Below are 6,560 nucleotides of genomic sequence, written 5' to 3'. Positions count from 1 at the left end.
CCAAGTTCCACTCAAGAGTTTTTAGCATGAGAATCACATAGTCTAATTTGTGTTTTAGAAAGCTCACTCTGGCTATAACGTGAAAGAGCCCAGAGGGAGGTACAAGAACACACAGTCTAGCATATTGCAGAACTCCAGAGGAGACACAAGGGTGATGAAGCAAGGGCTGTGATACTGGAAGCAGAGAGAAGTAGATGAATTTCAGTTATATCAGAGATGGAGTTGACAGCATTCTGTGAATGACTGGACAGGGAAGATAGGGAAAGAATGGGTGGGCAGATGATTCAGAGAGGGTGGAAGGAGTTAAGGAGGGTGCCCAAACTTCTGATCTAGACAGCCAGGGGGATGGTAGCACCAGTCAGTGAGAAAGAAAGAACCATGGTGGTGACCTGGATGTAAACACTGGCCAAGCAGTAAGACATGGGAGTGGGACAGGGCATGTGTGGAAGGCGTGGTGGGGTGGAGGGAGGGAGATAGAAGGTGAAGTCCTTATGCTCTTCAGTGGAAAGTCAATAGAGCTTAAAACTGAAAAATGAAATCAAAGCCATCTAAGCATAATCTTTAGAGATATCAAAACAATCAGTCAAAAGAGTTTCAAGTGTCTGGGGAGGGGGAGAGCATGGGAGAAATCATGGAAGATGGCTCTTTTTCATAAATTTTGTAGAATTACAACTGTAAATAAACTATGTGCTTCTATATTTGATTAAAATGGTTGTTTTTTTTTTTTTTTTTAATACTAGCTCATCTAGAGTGTTGCTATCGCAAGAGGTTTTTTTAGCCCCATTTTCTATCCATGTGTGTATCCATGTGATTTAACAGGGCAATGTGCCTGCAAAGGGAATGTCCCTACTCTGTGCCAGATTTCTCCATTCACAATGTGCCCCTGAGACTGAGTCCCAGAAAAATCAGAGAGAGCTTTCTACAGGAAGCCATGTTTAGCCTAGATCTTTAATAGTCATAGGATTTCATGGAGGAAGGGGCATTTCAGATGAATGGTAAGGGTGAAAGCATGGAGGTATGACAAAGAGAGATGTGTTCAGGGAATGATTTTAGTTCTTTTTGGCAGCCTGGACGACATTGAAGTAACTCTAGGATGGGCTTCCCTGCTGGCTTAGACGGTAAAGAATCTGCCTGCAATACAGGAGACCTGGGTTCAATCCCAGGTTGGGAAGATCGCCTGGAGAAGGGAATGGCAACCCACTCCAGTATTCTTGCCTGGAAAATCTCATGGACAAAGGAACCTGGCAGACTACAGTCCATGGGGTCACAAAGAGTTGAACACGACTGAGTAACTAAGCATGCTAGTATGGAAACAGAAGATCAATCAGGTAGCTAATGAAATTTGTGCACTGTTTCCCAAAATCAGGCCCATGGACCACCTGTAACAGGGTCCTAAGGATCCTTCAGTGCTTCTAAATCCTCAGGAGGGGTGAGGCTATAATCTACAGTATAATATGTTCTCTCAGTAAATCCTATGCACACTAAAATTTGAGAAACGTCCATCAAGCACGAGGAAATAAAGTCCCGAAGTAGTGACTGTTTGAATGGGAAGGAGAAAATGGTCACTAGACCCAGGACCTCGTAGACTGCAAGGGCCTCCTGGATCTCGAACTGGTCTCAGTCATCATGTCAGGGTAAGTGGCTCTATGGGCTACAAAGAAATGCAGATGCTGGAGGGGGAGGGGCAACACCCAACAGCTCCTGCCCACCACCTACTGCCATTCCTGCCTCACTAAAAGGGATCTTTGTAGTGATATGTTGGGAGAAGTACTAACTTCCAGGCTCAGCTTTTCCATTGCATATGTGATCTTAAGAAGTTGCTTACAAAAAAAAAAGCTGCTTCTTCACTTGGGTCTCAGTTTCCTCAAATGTAAAATGAGGTGGTTAGACTAGATTACCTCAACGGCCATCTCAAATATAAATGTCTGAAAACAACTATAGATAATATCTAGAATATTCAAGGACCTCCTGCAAATCAAAAAGAAAAATAGCAAGAACCCCAATAAAAATACTGGCTGAGTTAAAAAGAATACATTTGAATCAGTTCTATTGAGATGGATGAAACTGGAGCCCATTATACAGAGTGAAGTAAGCCAGAAAGAAAAACACCAATACAGTATACTAATGCATATATATGGAATTTGAAAGATGGTAACGATAACCCTATATGCGAGACAGAATAAGAGACACAGAGGCATAGAACAGTCTATGGACTCTGAGGGAGAAGGTGAGGGTGGGACGTTCTGGGAGAATAGCACTGAAACATGTATATTATCATATGTGAAACAGAACATTATTCCAGGTTCAATGCATGAGACAAATGCTCAGGGCTGGGGCAATGGGATGACCCAGAGGGATGGGATGGGGAGGGAGGTGGGAGGGGGGTTCGGGATGGGGAACACATGTAAACCCATGGCTGATTCATGTCAATGTATGGCAAAAACCACTACAATATTGTAAAGTAATTAGCCCCCAACTAAAATAAATAAATTTATTAAAAAAAAAAATACTGGCTGAGAATATGAATGGGCAACTTATAAAAAGAGGAAAAGAAAGCTAACTAGCATACAAAGAAGCACTCACATTCATTAGTATTCAAAAAAATGCAAATTAAAACAATAGATGTTACTTTACACTTGTTAGATTGGTAAAAAAATTGAAAGCTGGATCTTATCACATGTTGGCAGGGATGTGTACTGCTGAAGGAAGTAGAGATAGTACAGTCAGCCAGGAGAACAATCTGACACCACTTAAGTCAAATTGAGTGTGTGCTTACCCTACCACCCAACAGGTCCACTCAGTCCTGGGTAAATCTCCTGCAGAAATGATTATGCAGCCTATAATAGAACACACATGAAGACATCTGTTGCAGTGTTATGTGTAGCAGCATAGAGTTGGAAGAGTGGCTAGGTAAAATGTATAGAGTGCTATAGAATGGTTATAAGCAACTAACTAGATGTATATATGGCAACATAAGTGGATCTCAAAAACACAATGCTGAGTGAACAAAGGGGGAAACATAATGAGAATTTGTTATGATTCTCAAAAACCCTGAAATCCCCTAGTAAAATCTAAAGTCCTTACACTGTCCTACAAAGCCCCACATGATCTGCCTCCCTGTCTCCATCTCTCTGTTTTCCTCACTGACATCATCCTCTACCACCGTCCCACTACTCACTCTGCCCCAACCTCACTGGCTGCCTGCCATAAATACACGCCAGGCACTGAGGCTGCAACAGAGCCTTTTCACTGGCTGTTCCTCTGCCTGGAATTACAAGCCCGCAGAATCCCCTACAGACACACACACACACACACACACACACACACAGTCCCCCTTGCCCAACTCTATTTTTACCTTAGATAATAATGAAATGTAATGATAAGTAAATTTTATAGTCATCTTAAAGATAGTAAATACTGTCGCCCCACCCCTATATTTACCACTAGAACATGAGTTCTGTGAGGGCAGGAACTCTTGCCTGTTTTTTTTTTTTCCTGATGTCTCTTAAGACCTAGAACAAAGCCTATCATAAAAGACGCACTTCTAAACTTTTCTTGAATAAGTAAATGAAAGGTGAGTGGGAATGAGGGTGTGTGCATGCTAAGTAACTTCATTCATGTCCAACTCTTTGCAACTGTAGCCTGCCAGGCTCCTCTGTCCATGGAATTTTCCAGGCAAGAATACTGGAGTGGGTTGCCATGCTCTCTCCAAGGAATCTTCCCAACCCAGGGATTGAACCTGAGTCTCATGTCTCCTGTATTGGCAGGAAGGTTCTTTACCACTAGCACCACTGGGAAGCCTGAGACTGAGGGTAAAAAGTATATTTAATTGAAAAAAAAAAAAGGAGAAGGGCCAAGAACAGGAAAATGATGATGAGGTTCAACTTATTGAGAGATATGAGTAATTTAACCTGTGTGCCTGAGATTTGCAAAGGGGGATAACTGTGGATCAGTGTCTCATCACCCTCCCAGTGCCCACCCACTCCACCCCAGCCCATCTGTTGGAGTTCCTCTTCCTGCCAGGTCTTTGCAGAATGAGCAGACCAAACCCTGGCTGTGGGAAGAACGCTCTGCTTCATCTACAAGAGCTGCTGTCTCTGAGACTTCAAGACCACAACAGGGCTGAGGGCATGTTCTGGCAACAGTGTACATGACTCCACCCAGCATCTCACACTTCCTCAAACACAGGGCCCAATTGAGCAGGAGAGGTCTGGACACAGAACAGCATCTAATAACCAACTCACAAAGCCTTTCCACAACTTTGAAGGAAATTACTGTCCCATTGGATGAATAAGAAAACTAAAAGTGAAAAAGGTTACCACTTGGTCCAAAAGGCCAACAAAAAGTCTACAAATAGTAAATGCTAAAGAGGGTGTGGAGAAAAAGGAACCCTCCTACACTGTTGATGGGAATGTAAATTGGTGCAGCCACTACAGAGAACAGTATGGAGGCTCCTTAAAAATTAAAAATAGAGCTACCGTGTGATCCAGCAATGCCACTCCTGGGCATGTACCCAGAGAAAACTATAATTTGAAAAGATACATGCACCCCAGTGTTCACAGCCATGTTTTATAATAGCCAAGACATGGAAGCCACCTAAATGTCCATTGAAAGAAATGGATAAAGAAGATGTGGTACACATATACGATGGAATACTTGATGTTGTTGTTGTTCAGTCATAAAGTTGTCTCTAGCTCTTTGCAACCCCATGGACGGTAGATTGCCAGGACTCAACTATCTCCTCTGACCTCCACTATCTCCTGGAGTTTGCTCAGATTCATGTCCATTGAGTCAGTGATGCTATTTAACCTTCTTATCATCTGCCGCCCCCTTCTCCTTTTGCCCCAGTCTTTCCCAGAAGCAGTGTCTTTTCCAATGAGTCAGTTCTTCGCATCAGGTGGCCAAAGTGTTGGAGCTTCAGCTTCAGCATCAGTCCTTCCAGTGAATATTCAGGGTTGATTTCCTTAAGATTGACTGGTTTGATCTCCTTGCAGTCCAAGGGACGCTCAAGAGTCTTCTCCCAGGACCACAATTTGAAAACATCAATTCTTTGGTGCTCAACCTTCTTTATGGTCCAACTCTCACATCCCTGAATGACTGCTGGAAAAAACTCTCACATCCATGCATGACTACTGTATAGCTTTGACTATACAGATCTTGGTCAGCAAAGTGATGTCTTTGCTTTTTAATATGCTGTATGAGTCAAAAAAAAAAAAAGAATGAAATAATGCCATTTGTATCAACATGGATATACTTAGAGGTTACCATACTAAGTGAAGTAAGCCAGATAAAGACATATCATATGACATCACTTATATGAAGAATCTGAAAAACTAAGATACAAATGAACTTTTATACAAAATAGAAATACACTTACAGACTTAGAAAATAAACTGATGGTTACCAAAGGGGAAAGGTGTAGAGGCGGGGATAAATTAGGTCTGAGGTTAACACATACCTACCACTCTATATAGGGCTTCCCCAGTGGCTCAGTGGTAAAGAATCTGCCTGTAGTGCAGGAGACACAGGTTTGATCCCTGGGTTGAGAAGATCCCCTGAAGGAGGGCACAGCAATTCTTTCCTGTATTTTTGCCTGGAGAACCCCATGGACAGAGGAGCCTGGCGGGCTACAGTCCGTAAGGGTGCAAAGAGTTGGACATGACCAAAGCAACCGAGCATGCATGCATATAAAACAGATATCCAACAAAGACCTACTGTATAGCACAAGAAACTATACTCAGTATTTTGTAATAACCTATAAGGGAAAAGAATCTGAAAAAGAATACATATACATATATATATTATATATACATACACACATAACTAAATCACTGTGCTATACACCTGAAACTAACATGACACTGTAAATCAACTATACTGCAATTAAAAAAAGAGTTAATAGCAAAAATTTAATTAATTAAATCAAATTTAAAATGTTAACATGGTCCTATGGTACTATTTCACCTGGTTAACACCTGACAGCACTAGGATTTCAGCCAGTCTGTCTTCCTGATGCCACGCTTTGTGTTTTCTCTACCAACTTAGCTTCCTTCTCTGTACAAAGAAGACTCCTACGTTAGGGAAATTAACAAATTAATTTTTCCAGTTTGATTTTTCATGATTTTACTGTCATCTCCTCCCTGTTGCTAACCACTCTTCATCTCTAGGATTCAAATTCAAAAACCTGTGGATTGGATACAGGCCATCTAAAAGCTAATGTTAGAAAATAGGGCCAAATGGATCATCTATTACTACTAAGACTTTAAAAGGATTATCCATTCCTTGCAAGCAGCCAGATGGTAGACATGGTATACAGGCCATCAGCTCTGGCAATAATAGTTCTGATACTTCTGAGGGGTAAGGAAGGAACCACTGAGAATATGGGACAATCTGAAGGCAATGCTAAGTGCAGTTAGATTAGGAAAGGGTGCAGGCTGATTGGTTTCTTAACCAGGCCAATCATTTAGGACAAGAGATTAATGTCTAAGAACAATACAGTCTGATATATGATTTGGGGTCTTTTTGGTCTCCATGGACTCTTTTAAGTGACACTGAGCTCA

The 6,560-nt window shown here is 41.8% G+C and overlaps 1 long non-coding RNA gene across 1 annotated transcript in view; it reads right to left on the bottom strand.

The window, feature by feature from the left end:
* Nucleotides 1-4,558: 4,558 nt before the first annotated feature.
* LOC145506518 (uncharacterized) overlaps nt 4,559-6,560 on the bottom strand; it is a 106,531-nt gene continuing 104,529 nt past the window's right edge. The window contains exons 5-6 of the long non-coding RNA XR_014053992.1: nt 5,463-5,619; nt 4,559-5,193 (exon numbers count right to left, since the gene is read on the bottom strand). This is a non-coding gene — a long non-coding RNA (uncharacterized LOC145506518). The remainder of the gene's footprint in view (nt 5,194-5,462; nt 5,620-6,560) is intronic.

This window comes from Giraffa tippelskirchi, chromosome 5 (assembly GCF_054371585.1).
Source record: "Giraffa tippelskirchi isolate mGirTip1 chromosome 5, T2T-mGirTip1v1.2.pri, whole genome shotgun sequence".
Lineage (NCBI taxonomy): Eukaryota > Metazoa > Chordata > Mammalia > Artiodactyla > Giraffidae > Giraffa > Giraffa tippelskirchi.
Note: the sequence above shows the minus strand (reverse complement) of the source record. Positions and strands in the feature narration are given on the sequence as shown.